Source organism: Neoarius graeffei, chromosome 1, assembly GCF_027579695.1.
Source record: "Neoarius graeffei isolate fNeoGra1 chromosome 1, fNeoGra1.pri, whole genome shotgun sequence".
In the NCBI taxonomy this organism is placed as follows: Eukaryota; Metazoa; Chordata; class Actinopteri; order Siluriformes; family Ariidae; genus Neoarius; species Neoarius graeffei.
The window spans coordinates 53160582-53177643 of NC_083569.1; the positions used below are offsets into that span (position 1 = coordinate 53160582).

Here is a 17062-nt window from a genome sequence, read left to right on the forward strand (position 1 = left end):
AAAAACCTTTTATTTTGTAGTGAATAAATCAGTTATTCAGTTGCACAGGTGAGCAATGGCAGGAATTTGAGGGTGGTTTTATTCTACAATAAAATCTTACAAAAAGCATTAAATTATGATATACACCAATCAGCCATAACATTAAAACCACGGACAGGTGAAGTTAATAACATTATCTCATGACAGTGACACCCAGCAAGGGGTGGGATATATTAGGTAGCAAGAGAATAGTTCTTGAAGCTGATGTGTTGGAAGCAGGAAAAATGGGCAAGTGTAAGGATCTGAGTGACTTTGACAAGGGCCAAATTGTGATGGCTAGATGACTGGGTCAGGGCATCTCCAAAACGGCACATCTTGTGGGGTGTTCCTGGTATGCAATTGAAATCTTTATTTCGAACATGTGTGAACGTTGAACAGTAAAATCAAAACAAAACCAAACGAACTAAATAACCATAATCATACAAAAAAAAAAAAAAATATATATATATATATATATAACGACTAATTTTACTACTAATTAACTAATAATAATAATTAAAATGAACTTAAACATGTTCGAAAAGGAGTAGGAAGAAGTAGACTTATTAACTCCTACCCCCACTCTGTTTCCCTATGAGCTTGTATGATACCAATTATTATTTCATGTGAATATCCGTATAATACTAATGATACTAATAATAAAAATTACACCAGTATGATACTAATTGTTAATAATAGTACAAATATCAACCAAAATAACAATTAATAATAATAAATAATACAGAGCAGCAAGCCCCATCCTGAGAACATCCAGATTCCCCCTCAAGCCCCTTCCTCCCAGTATTTTGTAAAAATCATTTGTTTGTATTTGTTTTTAAACTGCCTGATGTTTGGACGTTGTTTCAGCTCCACACGCAGTCTGTTCCATAGCTTTACTCCATTATTTGATATACATAATCTTTTCATTGTAGTTCGACATCTTTGGATCTTAAAGTTTGACATTTCCCTTAACTTATACCCTCCCTCTCTATCCTGAAACATTTTCTGTAAGTGGCTTGGTAATAAATTATTCCTGGCTTTGTAAAGAAATTGTGCTGTTTGGAATTCCACCAAATCTTTAAATTTTATTAATTTAGACTTTAAGAATAAAGGATTGGTGTGTTCAAGATACCCGGCCTTATGAATTATTCTGATGGCTCTTTTTTGCAGTTTGAGTAGTGGATCTAATGAACTTTTATGTGTTGCCCCACACCTCTATGCAGTAATTTAGGTAAGGTAAAACCAAGGAACAGTACAATATGTGGAATGATTTGTTATCTAAGTAGTGTCTTGCTTTGGCCATTACAGAGATGCTTCTAGCTATTTTAGTGCAGATGTATTTGATGTGAGACTTCCAGCAAATCTTGTCATTTATTATCACCCCCAGGAATTTAATTTCGTGTACTCTTTCCAAATCAATACCCTTTATCTGTACTCGTGCTTGATGATTTATTTTTCTGTTACCGAATAACATAATTTTTGTCTTGCTCAGATTTAGTGACAGCTTATTTTTGTCAAACCAGTTTTTTTATTTTAATAAGTTCTGAGGTGATAGTGTCCAAGAGTTGCTGTAAATTCTCGCCTGATCCAAGTATGTTTGTATCATCAGCAAATAAGATGAATTTGAGTATTTGTGATATATTACATGTCATTGATATACATGATAAATAACTTAGGACCCAACACTGATCCCTGTGGAATGTCACACTCAATATCCAAACATCTTGACTGGTAATCTCCCATTTTCACAAATTGTTTCCTGTTTCTTAAATAACTTTTCATCCACTCTAATACTAGTCCCCTAATACCATATTGTTCCAATTTGTTGAATAATATTTGATGATTTATTGGATCAAATGCTTTTTTTTAGATCAATGAATACCCCAACAGCATATTTCTTTTTATCTATGGAATTTGTGGTTTCCTCAAGCAATTCAACTAAAGCTTGGGCTGTTGATCGATTACGTCTAAATCTACAGTGGTGCTTGAAAGTTTGTGAACCCTTTAGAATTTTCTATATTTCTGAATAAATATGACCTAAAACATCATCAGATTTTCACACAAGTCCTAAAAGTAGATAAAGAGAACCCAGTTAAACAAATGAGACAAAAATATTATACTTGGTCATTTATTTATTGAGGAAAATGATCCAATATTACATATCTGTGAGTGGCAAAAGTATGTGAACCTTTGCTTTCAGTATCTGGTGTGGCCCCCTTGTGCAGCAATAACTGCAACTAAACGTTTGCGGTAACTGTTGATCAGTCCTGCACACCGGCTTGGAGGAATTTTAGCCCATTCCTCTGTACAGAACAGCTTCAACTCTGGGATGTTGGTGGGTTTCCTCACATGAACTGCTCGCTTCGGGTCCTTCCACAACATTTCGATTGGATTAAGGTCAAGACTTTGACTTGGCCATTCCAAAAGATTAACTTTATTCTTCTTTAACCATTCTTTGGTAGAACAACTTCTGTGCTTAGGGTTGTTGTCTTGCTGCATGACCCACCTTCTCTTGAGATTCAGTTCATGGACAGATGTCCTGACATTTTCCTTTAGAATTTGCTGGTATAATTCAGAATTCATTGTTCCATCAGTGATGGCAAGCCGTCCTGGCCCAGATGCAGCAAAACAGACCTGAACCTTGATAATACCACCACCATGTTTCACAGATAGGATAAGGTTCTTATGCTGGAATGCAGTGTTTTCCTTTCTCCAAACATAACGCTTCTCATTTCAACCAAAAAGTTCTATTTTGGTCTCATCCATCCACAAAACATTTTTCCAATAGCCATCTGGCTTGTCCACGTGATCTTTAGCAAACTGCAGATGAGCAGCAATGCTCTTTTTGGAGAGCAGTGGCTTTCTCCTTGCAACCCTGCCATGCACACCATCGTTGTTCAGTGTTCTCCTGATGGTGGACTCATGATCATTAACATTAGCCAATGTGAGAGAGGCCTTCAGTTGCTTAGAAGTTACCCTGGAGTCCTTTGTGACCTTGCCGACTATTACACGCTTTGCTCTTGGAGTGATCTTTGTTGGTCGACCTCTCCTGGGGAGGGTAACAGTGGTTTTGAATTTCTTCCATTTGTACACAATCTGTATGACTGTGGATTGGTGAAGTCCAAACTCTTTAGAGATAGTTTTGTAACCTTTTCCAGCCTGATGAGCATCAAGAACGCTTTTTCTGAGGTCCTCAGAAATCTCCTTTGTTCGTGCCATGATACACTTCCACAAACATGTGTTGTGAAGATCAGACTTTGATAGATCCCTGTTCTTTAAATAAAACAGGGTGCCCACTCACACCTGATTGTCATCCCATTGATTGAAAACACCTGACTCTAATTTCACCTTCAAATTAACTGCTAATCCTAGAGGTTCACATACTTTTGCCATTCACAGATATGTAATATTGGATCATTTTCCTCAATAAATAAATGACCAAGTATAACATTTTTGTCTTATTTGTTTAACTGGGTTCTCTTTATCTACTTTTAGGACTTGTGTGAAAATCTGATGATGTTTTAGGTCATATTTATGCAGAAATATAGAAAATTCTCAAAGGTTCACAAACTTTCAAGCACCACTGTATATTGATTATCAGTGAGTAAGTTATGCTTCTCTATGAAATTGTCTAACCTATTATTAAAAACTTTTTTCCAGAATTTTTGAGAACTGTGGGAGAAGAGAAACAGGTCTATAATTTGTGAACAGGTGTTTGTCTCCAGTTTTGAATAGAGGACTAACTTTAGCTATTTTCATATTATTGGGAAATTGACCGGTTTGTAGTGATAAATTAAAGATGTGTGTTAAGGGTTTGGAAATCCCATGAATTACCTTTTTTACTGTTTTCATATCTATATCATTATAGTCAGTGGATGTCCTGGTTTTGCTCTCATTAACAATATCTATAATCTTTTCTTCAACAGGCTTAAGAAACATTGTTATTGGGTTTCTATCTATTGGATTTGCGTTCAGGGTTGTTGTTTCTTCAATATCATCCGCTAGATTTGTCCCAGTATTTACAAAAAATTCATTAAATTTGTGAACTATGTCATCCATGTTTTCTATAATCTTATCATTTTCTATAAAATACTGTGGATAATCAATCTGTCTAGATTTATTTCTAATTATACTGTTTAATGTATTCCATATACCCTTTATGTTATGTTTGTTACTCTCTAGTACTTTATTATAATAATCTTTCTTACAATTCCTCATGATATTAATTAACTTGTTTTTATACTTATATTTATTTTCTGCTTCTTTAGTTCTATGTTTTATGAATTCTCTATATAGTGTGTTTTTCTTTTTACAAGCCTTCTGCAGTCCCTTTGACATCCATAGATTATCTTTATACTTTAGTTTCCTACAATATTGTATAACTGGACAGTTTTTATCATATAATATTCTAAATAATTTTAGAAATTCATCATATGCTTTATCAGTATCATTCTCTTTATCTATCAACTCCCAGTCTGGCTTTAGTAACTTGTTATTAAGTGCATCCATGGATTCCTCTGTCCTGACCCTTCTATGCAGGAGTATCTTATCCTGTTTGTTTTTATGTGGATATCATGATAGACTGTGAAAACTGGAAGATGGTCACTGATGTCATTTACCAATAAACCACTTATTGTATTGTTATCCATTTCATTTGAAAATATATTATCAATTAATGTTGCACAATGGGTTGAGATTTGGCTGGGTCTAGTAATTTTGGGATGTAGGCCAATACTGTATATAGTATTAATGAATTCATCAGTCATCTTGTGTTTATTTGGATTTAACAAATCTATACTGAAATCACCACCAATAAACATGACTTTATGATTTGAATTTGAGAAATGTTCATTCATCCAGTTTTTAAATGTAGCTATATTTGAACCTGGTATTCTGTACAGTGGTGCTTGAAAGTTTGTGAACCCTTTAGAATTTTCAAAATTTCCGCATAAATATGACCTAAAACATCATCAGATTTTCACACAAGTCCTAAAAGTAGATAAAGAGAACCCAGTTAAACAAATGAGACAAAAATATTATACTTGGTCATTTATTTATTGAGGAAAATGATCCAATATTACATATCTGTGAGTGGCAAAAGTATGTGAACCTCTAGGATTAGCAGTTAATTTGAAGGTGAAATTAGAGTCAGGTGTTTTCAATCAATGGGATGACAATCAGGTGTGAGTGGGCACCCTGTTTTATTTAAAGAACAGGGATCTATCAAAGTCTGATCTTCACAACACATGTTTGTGGAAGTGTATCATGGCACGAACAAAGGAGATTTCTGAGGACCTCAGAAAAAGCGTTGTTGATGCTCATCAGGCTGGAAAAGGTTACAAAACCATCTCTAAAGAGTTTGGACTCCACCAATCCACAGTCAGACAGATTGTGGGGGTACCCCACTAAATATACTCACAGTCAATAAACTATACGGTTTTGAATGGTGATGTTGGTTTTAATTTGAAATAAAATGATTTAAGAAATAATACAGATAAAACTAAATCTTTGATGTGAATACTCTATTCAGAATTTGGCAAAAATTCTGCAAATTTGTGGAAAAATGGCGGCTTGATCTGGGACATGATAAATGGTTGACTACATCGCATTCCCTTAAAAAGGTTGTAGTCCACTGAAAAGTCTACAGTTATCACTAATTGTATTTTAAGTTGTAACTTTATACACCTAAGGATTGGTGCGCTCACAGAATAATCATAACCGTAATAAAACATCATGCAAAATATTTGATCACTGTTGTAACTCCATTTTCCGCAAACCCAAAACCAGTACAATCATGTGTTTTGATCTAAATGGAAAGCCTCAGGGTCGGGGTCACTACCTCACAAAAAATAGTAACTTAAAATGACTACGCCATATAAAAATTTAGTTATAAATCTGCGATTTTGTTTTGTTAAGCTGAAAGTTAGGTATAGAATACGTTTCTTACAGAATATGTTACGATGGTAGCTGGCCTTGTATTAATTTCTGAGCTATAAAATGAGTTGTGGTCTATTTTTTACCGTAGCGTGTTATTTGTGTGCGGGGAAGGACACACATTAACAATGTGCATGTGTAGAATGGAATTTTCCACTCCAACAGTTAGAAGTTGATTTGCGGTCTTTCTGTTACGCGAGTGATCTGTTCGGATGTTATCACTGAAAAGGGGAGTTTTGACAGTTTTATTTTGTTTTAGTCTTGCAGTATAAGGCAATAGAATGTTTCTTTTTCATCTTACTTTCATATTTCGTAGTGTTTGTGTATTTTTGGCCAATATTTTGCAACCATGGTCAATTTGGATCGAACTTCTGATAGAATCTACGGCCAGTCATTTTGCCCCGTCTCGCGCTCCGTCCGGTGCGGTAGTGATGTCCCGTTGCTCGCGCGCCGCAGCAGAGACCCGCGCGACCTTCAGCCGGTACAGTCGCTGTTCTTTTACCAGCCCCGTTATTCTCATCTTTCCGGTGTGTTCTTGATTTTTCCCATTGTGTCCTATTTCGCCATATCAAATACCCAAAATGTATCATATTATTCATATTTAAGTGAATAATCAATTCAGTCATCATAACTTGGCATTTTTAACCCAAGCAATCAAAAAGAGGAAAATTTATTCAATATTTTCACTCATCTGTGAAGGAGGGGCTTTAATTCTTCATGATGGAGTTATTTTATATGGAAATCAATTTTACAAAAGCATTTGAATTGTAATCAAAAAAAATTTCCACAGTGGAGGCCAGATAAAGCAAGATACTATCTTTATTCTTATTAAACATGACAAAAGAAACATCGAGTGTTAGGTAAATGCAAAAAAAAAGTAAAATTAGAAATTTTATTTTTTGACCATAATGTCCCAAATGAGAGACCAGTTTCTGAGACAGACCCATATACAACTTACAATGATATTTTTTTCTATTTGGCCTATTTATTTCTATTGTTATACATTCAAGCACATTGTTCGCCACAGTTGACATATTTTCCATCACCTTATAATTCAGATCCACATACATAGCTACACCACCACCATTTTTGTTTCTCCTATTCATACATATCAGCTCAACCTTCAAGACCAAAATTCATGCCTCTTTCATTGCTAATCCATGTTTCCGATTAGAATTATATTAAAAGACTGGGTGAATTGATTTAAATAGTCCTTGATATTATGAAAGATGGCATACAGGCTTCTACTGTTGAAATGGATTATTGAGATTTTGTTATCAGTCTTAAAAGTGCTGTTATACTGCTCATCTGAATAATAGTGGCAGTCGTTGTTGATGTTCAAGAAGAAGTTGTTTTCTGGATCAATATCATTTTCAATATTCTGTGGCTTGTGTGTAGTGTATTTAAAGATATTTAATTCCGGATGATCATTTCTTCTTAATGAATGATCTGTTTCATGATGTGTAAAAGATGTGACAAAAGTCATATGATGTGTTGTGGTTCAACATACCCATTATTCAGTAAATGTCTACTCTCACTGATGTTTTGGTGTGCTGGTGGTACGTGGGTGCACAACCAATTTATCATGGCATAAGTAGGCAATGTCCTCTCTCGCAGCTCTCAGCTCCGGCATCAGGTCTTTTCTTTTTCGTCTGACGATGTCTATGAAGTCCTCATTAATAAAAATCTTTGTTCCTTTGAGAAACTTTGCTCATTGTAGAATGCCTTCTCTGTCCTTGTACCTAAGAAGTTTTATAACTATGGGCCTCAGTCTGTCACCTCCATTGGGTTTCCCTGTGTGGTGCACCCTCTCCACCTCCACCTTGTGCTGCAGTTGTAGTTTCTCCACCAGGATTTTCTCCTCCGTCTCGGTCCAGGTTTCTCTGGGTGACTCGGCTACTCCCTCAAATACCAGGTTGTTCCGTCTGGTATGTCTTTCCAGGTAGTCCATCTTGTCGGTGATAGTCAGCAAACTATCACAGACCTTATAGAGATCTGCCTGCATTGTATTGCAGTGCTCAGTCTGTTTGCTGCTATCAGCCCTCAAATCATCCACTTCTTTTTGAGTGAACTGCAGGCTCACTTTGATTTCTTGTATGTCCTGTGTTATTGCATCAAGTCTACTGTTTGTGGAATCCATAATGATTTGGATGAAACCTTTAAAGTTTTCTTGTTGGTGGTGTAGGAGAGTCATAAACATGTCCTTCTGTTGTTGCATTAAGTCAGTTACCTGACTGAGTGACACGCATTCTTCGTCTCCGCTTTTGACGCCTTTGGTGGCATATTTAAGAGTCTTTATCTTTTGTTTAGCTCAATCAGCTGATTACCAGTGTTGTTAGCTCCGCTAGCTCCGCTAGCACACTCCGCTGATCCAATGGTTAGGACCTACCAAAAGTGGTCCAAGGAAGGACAACCGGTGAGCTGGTGATAGGGTCATGGGCATCGAAGGGTCATTGATTCGCAAACTGTAGAAAAGGTGAATGCTGACACCTTTCTGTTTTAATCAGCATTAACTTTCAGCAGTTTGTGCAACAGTAGCTCTTCTGTGGGATTGGACCATATGGGCTAGTCTTTGTGCCCCATGCAAATCAATGCACAGAACATACATGTGTTAATCGCCCGTCAAAAAAAAAAAGTGGCGTTAAAAAGAATTTTCATTAACATATTGCGTTAACTTCAACAGACCTAGTTTTAACATGAAATCTGTTTTGTTGAAGTTATCAACTGTTCAATGATGGAGACTTGAGTGCAAGACTGTTTATGACAGCTGCAGTCCTAAAGTTATCATGGCAATTATAGTTCCAAGACATTGTAGCAAAAGTGTAAGTGTCCAGAGCCACCATCTAAATTTATCTTTAGACTGTCCATATGGGGCCATCCTCCACAGGAGCCAAGTGATGAGAACTCCAGCCAGGGCATCAAGATGGATCAGGCAATTCCAAAGAGCAGGGGAGGCCAACATCACTGGTATCTCAGAATTGATGTGTAATAAGAGAGAAAGAAAGAAAACAGATTGTTAGGTATGCCTGTTGTCACCTAATGGTTAAGAACAGTGCAAGCAGGGACTCTGGCAAGCATAACTATGACCGCATAACTAAAAGGGAGAGCCAGATGGTAACACAGACATGAGGGTGCCCTGGGACATAAAGTGCCCAGACACTCCGTCAACAAGGAGAGGGCCGTTTCTTTAACTTCAACATTTTCTAGTCTATCAATAGAATGATATGATCAATGGTGTCAAAGGCTGCACTAAGGTCAAGTAGTGCAAGCAAGGAGAGACAGCCCTGATCAGAGGCCAACAGTAGGTCATTTACTACTTTAACCAGTGCTGTCTCTGTGCTATGATGAGGCCTAAATCCTGACTGATACAGTTTGTGGACGTTATTCTGATGTAGATGTAACCCCTTTTTCCCCTAGTGTTTTAATCTACACTGAGGTCACACTCATTCAAACAAATAGGATCCTGAGTTTCCAGCTGGTGATGGTGAATTGACTGGATTTCCTGTCTACCATTAAAGTTAGCAGATATAGTATCAAAATTAGAATTGGTAAGTACTGTACGAGTTTAGTAAATAACTAGCACGGTGCCTCCAATGAAGAAATACTTTACCAGAAAGTGTCAACTACACTACAATAAAGCAATGCCACACTTCAGATAAATTAACAAACAGATGACATTTATTTTACCCTAGTGTAAGAATGTGTGAGAATAAAAGTGTGCATGTAAATAAATGTAAAGAATATATAGTTGACTAAATGTGAAATAAAAAATAAGAAGCCTCAATTCACTTCCCTCACCTTTGTACACAACTGTATAATGAACTAAAATGTATCACAAATCCTGACAGTACCCCTATTCAACCACTATGCTGAGTGGCGCTATTAATCCCACTAATGGAAAAGAAAAAAATACTCTTCACAAAAGGTTAAGTGATGAATGCAAAACAGTCAATAATAGTCAGTTCAATAAGTCTCTATGAAATTACAATAGCAAGCTTGCGCGAAAAAAAAAAAGTAGGGGCCCATTAAACGTTGGTGCACATGAGGGGGGAAAAAAAAGTAATCCACAATGCAAGTTCCTATGGCAGATGGAATCCGACCGAAACAAGAATAAAAGTACACTCACGCTGTTACTATGCTTGGTGGATGAATCGGCAGTTGAGCTTCAAACAAACTACTCACGAACTCGGCAGTCCAGGATGTGTGGTGAATAAGATGATGGCAATGGAGGCTAGCTCCCTGTAGCAGCAGGCAGTCCAGATGATAAGCCTTTGATGAGCAAGCTGTTCTTCCAAACGTGGCTTCGCTAGCTTTAGCGGAGTTCGTGTTCACTTAGTCTGCGGTCTTGTTGCAATGAAGAAAGTTCAAACTCGACATTTTTCTTGCCGTTACAACATATGCTAGAGCACTCGATATATCCGCGAATACAGGGGAAAAAAACTGCGAAAATGATTAGTCCGGCAGCCCACTTTCAAACTCAACAGGTGAAAGCAAACACTCTGGAGCCTATCTCTACAGACACTTAACATTTGGACCAGTAACCTATTAGCTGTACTCCGTCTCCAAAAATGTTAAATAAACCTCTTTTTATGAACTTAACTCCTCCAGCTCTCAACTCTACATCAGTGAATTTCGTACCCAAAACGTATTCTGGCCTCTTGCATCTGCATATTCAGTAGCTGCAGATTCTCCATCCCCTGTCCCCAATTCTAATTGGCCCAATTCATACCACCACTTCCAAACCTACACAGGATTGGTTACACCATAAACATTTTAGCGCGAAACATACATAATGTCCAAATGACAAACATTGCATTGTGGTATTTGCAGTCACCATCAATAATGAAATGTAATAAACTATATTATCATCTTACACTTGTAAATACCTTAATGAAACACGAGGCTACTATTTTAGTAGGACCTTACATAGACATGCACATAACTGCTGTGCCACAGCTTTTTCTAGGATCTTGGAGATAAAGGGGAGGTATGATATTGGCCTCTAGTTGGACAGCTGACCGGTGTCGAGGTCAGGGTTTTCAATCAGGGGTCTGACAACTGTTAGTTTAAAGGATTTAAGTACATAGCCAGTGTAAGGGAAGAACTGAATAGTTTTAAGAGTTTCGATTGCTTCTGGTATTGTCTGTTTGAAGAGTTGTGTAGGTACGGGATCCAGTACACAAGTTGAATATTCTGATGTGGAAATTAGTTCAATTTCTCAAAGGGGAGTAAAACATTAATCATGGATTAAAGTTTTTTTTTATTGTTATCTAAATGGTTACTTATTAAATTGTCTGGCTTTGAATTAATAGTTTGAATTTTTTTGTCTGATATTTTCAATTTTGCCATTGAAAAAACATTCATGAAGTCATTGTTACTGTATACTGAAGGTGTGCATGTTTCTGTGGTGGTCTTATTCCTAGTTAATTTTGCTCCAGTATTAAATAAGAATCTAGGATTATTTTTATCATCATCTTTTAGGGTGGAGAGATACACTGATCTAAAAGCTTTTCTATACTTCAAGGGGCTCTCCTTCCATGTTAACTAGAGTATTTTGTTTGACCCCATTTCCATTCAAATTTTCAAGTGGTCTGTTTTAAGGTGCACGTGTAATCATTATAGCAGGGTACTAGTTTCTCACTATTTTTTTCCCTTTTAAGTGGAGCTATGTTAAAGTGTAGCAGAACATTGACTAAGCATTCAGTTCCCTGATCAAGTTCTGTTGGGTCTGACACTGAATCAAAGTTCATAATTAAGAGACTGTTGATAAATCTGTGTGCAGCAGTTGATGTGAATGTCCATTTGACACAGTAACTTGACAAGGTGCATATATTATTGCGAAGTAGGGTTGGGCGGTATCCAAATTTTGATACCTTTAAACCGTCTCTGTGTTTTCCCGGGGTATACGGTATTACCGAGAAAAAAATAATATTTTGTTTCGGCCTACTGTGTAACGTGCGCCTATGCCTCAAATGTACTATTTAAAAGCAGCATAGCGAATTATGTGCATTGTGGTATGGATTAAGCAGCAAAGCGAATTTTGTGCATTGATGAATGGATTAAGAGATATTTCAAAGCATCACGCAACTCTTCCTTCATCTTGAAAATAGCATTCAACTGTCGTTTACACATGTCTGCGTTGAAACGCCATTTGCAGCACTATTTCACCTACTCCATCAAAAAAAAGTACACGATGAGCAGGATCATACCCTTTCAAGCATGGGAAATAAAAAAAAGAAAAAGAATCAACCAACACCCAAGTCCGTTTAGACTGCGCGATAAACCATATTCTTCAGCGCAAATGAGGCGAACCTAATTCAAATGCGTGATAGCTGCACAAGGCAAAATCATATGGGCCCACGTCATGCCATGGCGGGGAAATTAATAATCAAATGGCCTTACCTTGCTTAAAACGTTGTCTTGATCACATAACTCCTTACAATTATTCCACTTAAATCCATACGGTTTAACACACCCAACAAAGATAGCAAGCGCATTGCTAATTCCCACCAGAAACCGAACAGTTTACGCTACGATGTTTTCTTCCGTTTCTTCAGTAGATGACATTTCAAACGTTTATTACCCACATCCCAAATGTCATACGTTATATTATTTTACCTTGTTGTTACTCATGTAACCTACTCAAAACACAACTCATTGGAGAGATCTCGTGGAAGTGGAGTACCCCAGGCTATGGTGTGCCTTAGGGGACATATTAGATTTTTCGTTTGGTTTGAAACCAAAATACTGCCACACTGCCAATGTTGTATTTTTTTTTGCCACTAACTCGTTATCTTGACTTGCCATCTTTCAACCGCGGTCTCAGTCTCTTTTTTTTTTAGATAGGACAGTATAGAGAGACAGGAAATGAGCGGGGGAGAGAGAGACGGGATCGGGAAATAACCTCGGGTCGGAATCGAACCCGGGTCCCCGGATTTATGGTACGGTGCCTTAGCCATCTGAGCCATGATACCTTCTTACCGTAATACCGCCCAACCCTATTGCGAAGGCATATTTCAAATGAGATAACGATCTGAAGTAGTTTCAGACTGTGGAATCTGAATGTTAGCATTAGATTGAGAGTGTGACCACCATTAGGAGTAGGTCCTAAGATGTTCTGATTAACCCCTGACTGAATCTAGAATGGACACAATCGCTGTTTTCAGGGGGTCTTCTGGGTTATCAAAGTGAATATTAAAGTCTCCAACAACTAAGGCTTTGTCTAAGGAAACAAGTACTGTAGGTTCAAGAGGAAATCCACAAATTCAGAATATGGCCCCAGGGGTCTGTAAATAATTAGCAGAACTGACTGGGAAGACTTATTTTTTGTGGCTACATTTGTTAGTAGCAAGAACTTCAAATAGTTTGAGTTTATGACCAGGTTTTTGTGATGCCTCCTCCACCAGTTACATGAGGCTGGCATATGTAACTGTATCGAAGAGGACTAGCTTCATACTCATTTGGTTTAATCCATGTTTGTTAAACACAGCACATTAATCTCCTGATCAGTAATAAGTTCATTACCAGTTAACACTTTAGATGTAAGGGATCTAATGTTTAATAGCCCTACCTTTAGATCAAAGCTGCTGGCAGTGGCTGTACATGCAATATGATCTAATTTTATGTTAATTAGGTTACTAGAACAAACTGGAGTATTGCTACTTTGTGTGTTTGTTCCCTGAGCTATAGTCTCAATATTGCAGAACTTGAGTGAGAACTGTGCAGCTAGCAGTCAGTTGGTGTAGTTGGTTTGTCTGCTTCCTGGACTGTCACAAATTAACTAGGCCTATTCTGAGATGATGAGCTATGCTGCAAGAAATGAGACCAGCACTTTTCTGAGGGGGATGCACACATTAAGTCACTAAAGCAGATGCTTTCATGTTGTAGAGATACAAGCATCAAATAGAATCTTGCCATAAAAAGGGAGTCCTCCCTATTAAACCTTTGACAGGTACTGCCAGAGTTAAAGCATACTGGGATTTAATGAGAAGGGATTTGGGGAAGAATTGATTTAGTCTAGGATGTACTATTCCTCAATTCTAGTCAACCTGGGACATCTGCTTTAAAACAAAAGTCAAGGCCAAGCTCGAAACACTCCAGAGAGCCATACATCGTAGTTTAACAGCCTTCCAATGACCATGTGGGATTGACTCTCCGTTGAGGCTGGTAAGGGCGCAGAGCTGGTAAAGTGGGATGTTGCACACCCCAGAGAGGTTTTTGGTATCAGGGTGCCTTAGCTCTGATTACCCCTATTAGTTATACCATCACAGCCAGAGGGCTGGCTTGCAGTCTGCCTGCAACATTCTCACAAGACAAGAGTGTACCTAATCTGCTGGGGAACCCCCTAGTCTTGTAGTTCTAGAAACCCACCCATGTTTGGGCAAAAAGGTGCTAAAAGTAATAAGCCAGCACAGTTTTTTTTTTATTTAAGCAAAACAAGTTATTAGCCTACCAAACATTTTCCAGAACCACAATGGGGCCAAGGCTTACTTTTTTCTCCAGCTGCAAGCCTGCAAATAAAGGAAAGATACATGAGTGGGGTCCAAAACCAAAGACACACCACAAGTTGTGTACATGTTGGCAGTTCAGGTCTCAAGAGTGCAAAGACACAAGTTACATAAAAGCCAACATGGGTCTCCCAAATACCTTGTTCTGATGACAGATCACATCCCTTCCTCATGCTACTGCTTCCACAGCTGCTGCAGCAACTGCAGCAGTCCATCTAGGAAGACACAGTAATGCTTTAGTGGCCACAGCTCAGCAGCACTGTACAGTCACAATCAAAGCAACATAACTATTTTCAGAGAATGAACAAACCTTATGCTCAGCATCAGCAGGGGCAGATGCTGCTGTTGCCTTCAAGATGCATGCAATGTAGACCTGCCAAAACAGTACATGCCAAAATCTGACAGCTGAACAGGCCCATCACCCCTGGCCAAGCAGTCATTACCTACCAAGCTACCGTTCCCTTGGAAGAATCTGAATGCTTTCAGCTGAAACTTCAGCGTAGCTGCTTGAGTGTAGGGCATGGAGCAGGAGCTAGAATGTGTAAGCTTGGCATCAATCAGGCACTTGGAAGGATTCACAGTTAGGAAAGTTCAGATCAGCTTACAGAGGTGCAAAAGAACCTCACTCACCCATAGTCATCAATGAAGTAATATCTCAGGACAGCAATTATGCCAGGGACAGGAGTGGCCACACAGCTGTCTACAATGACACGCAAGGGCACACGGTTGAACTGCAGTACCGAAGCCTCAATATTTATAAGCTCGTCCAGATAGTACTGGTTGGATGGCCTTTGGAATATCCAATCATCTAGAACAAGAAACTGCATTAGTAACTATCTCACCCAAACAAACTACAGTGCATCCCTGATACAGACCCATCATGAGCCTCAAGGAGAAAACAAGAAGTTCCTCAGCAGCTTGGGCAGAAGCATATGGGATCTAAGCAGGCATGAGACCACTGCTACTCACATTGTGGAGTCTGGAGAGCATTAGAATAAAGGCCATCACAAAGGAGCACAGCCTCACAAGTAAACACAAACAGATTTATTGGTGGGTATTGCTCCATACCTCAAATAATGACACTCAATGGAAACCTTAGCACCAGCACTTCTCAGAAGTGGAGGGCCACTTAGAGGCACTGGAGCAAAACCAAGGGTGAAGATATAGACCAGCTCATTTGCAGTTACCTGAATGAAAAAGGCAAGATGTAAAACCATCCATAACAAGCTTAAAAGCAAAACTGATGTACTTGCCAATAGACGGCTTACAATCAACTTGCTGTTGCAGTCATGTAGTGCTGATTCATAGATAAGGAATTAGGAAGAAGCATCCACCCCTTTGGCAGCACAGCCTCCCAGTGTGAAAGCAGCACTGTTGTGGGTTACATCAGTACCAAGCAGTTCATGCATCACCTCTACATACACTGCAGTCTCATTGCACCTTGCTGTTACCCCCTCAGAAAGAACAGGACAAGGCTGCCTTACAGAGTGCACTGGGGCTACTGGAAAATGTCAGGTCAGTTTCTTCACTGTTTGCTGAATTACTTGTTGGGCTTGAGTACTTGAAAGATTTTGAAGCTGTAGTCCAAATAGGGCTACTACATGGCTTCCAGGTTGGGAACCACTTTGAGTCCAGTGAGAAGGCAAACCAGCATTCACTCACAGTGAAGGATGCCCTAGGTCATTAGGTTAAAGTCCAGCAGGAGCTTGGATATTCCCGAAGCTTGGCCACTGTGCTGTTGACAAACCAGCTGTCAAGAGCAATAGCACACCAAAGTCAACTTAGTTAAAACCCATTGCTGTTAATAGATGATTACTGATTACAAGTACCCCAATACTGGCAGAGCACTTCCTATTTATGCAGTGATTTCATGCAGTGATTCAGGCTTCTGGGCTTGTTGAGTTACTAATTAGGCTGCCTAACAGAAGACAGCAGTTAGAAATTTACTGGGTTCGAGCCCAGCAGCCGACAGGGGCCTTTCTGTGTGGAATTTGCGTGGGTTTCCTCTAGGTGCTCCAGTTTCCTCCACAGTCCAAAGACATGCAGTTTGGCTAACTGGCTACTCTAAATTGCTCATAGGTCTGAATGTGTGAGTGTGTAGAAAGGAACTGGCCACCCTCCTGCAGCAATTCTGGCCAAGTCAACCAAACATGGTTCGCCTCAAGCCTGGATCGGGTTCGGCAGTGATGATGATCCCAATTATTGTATTATTAATTATTTGATATTTAGTTGTTTACATAATTATTTGTTTGCGTGAATGGTGCACTGATGTGTAGCTTTATATGTTGCTGACGCAGGAAATCGTAGGACGACATTATATCCTTTCCTTTCTTAAAGGATGGTCCAGTGTACATTATGGTAACAGAGATTGCTAAAGCATTGAAGCACCTTTCCTTAACATTTAGAGAATTCTAACAGCTCTTATTGTGGCTGCCACTTTAACACTTCTGGGTATCTTACTCAGTTAGGAATTTTCCTAAGCACAGAAGACTATTAGAACACAGCCTAAGCCTTCAATTCAACCACAAGGGCAAACAAATATATCCTCTCTAGGCCAGTATAACATGGAGCCGTGAATTGGCCAAGCCCTGCCCCATCCTGCA

The 17062-nt window shown here is 38.7% G+C and overlaps 1 pseudogene; it reads right to left on the reverse strand.

The window, feature by feature from the left end:
* Window positions 1-14400: 14400 nt before the first annotated feature.
* On the reverse strand, window positions 14401-16255 carry LOC132887905 (zona pellucida sperm-binding protein 3-like; annotated as a pseudogene).
* Between the last annotated feature and the right edge of the window lie 807 nt (window positions 16256-17062).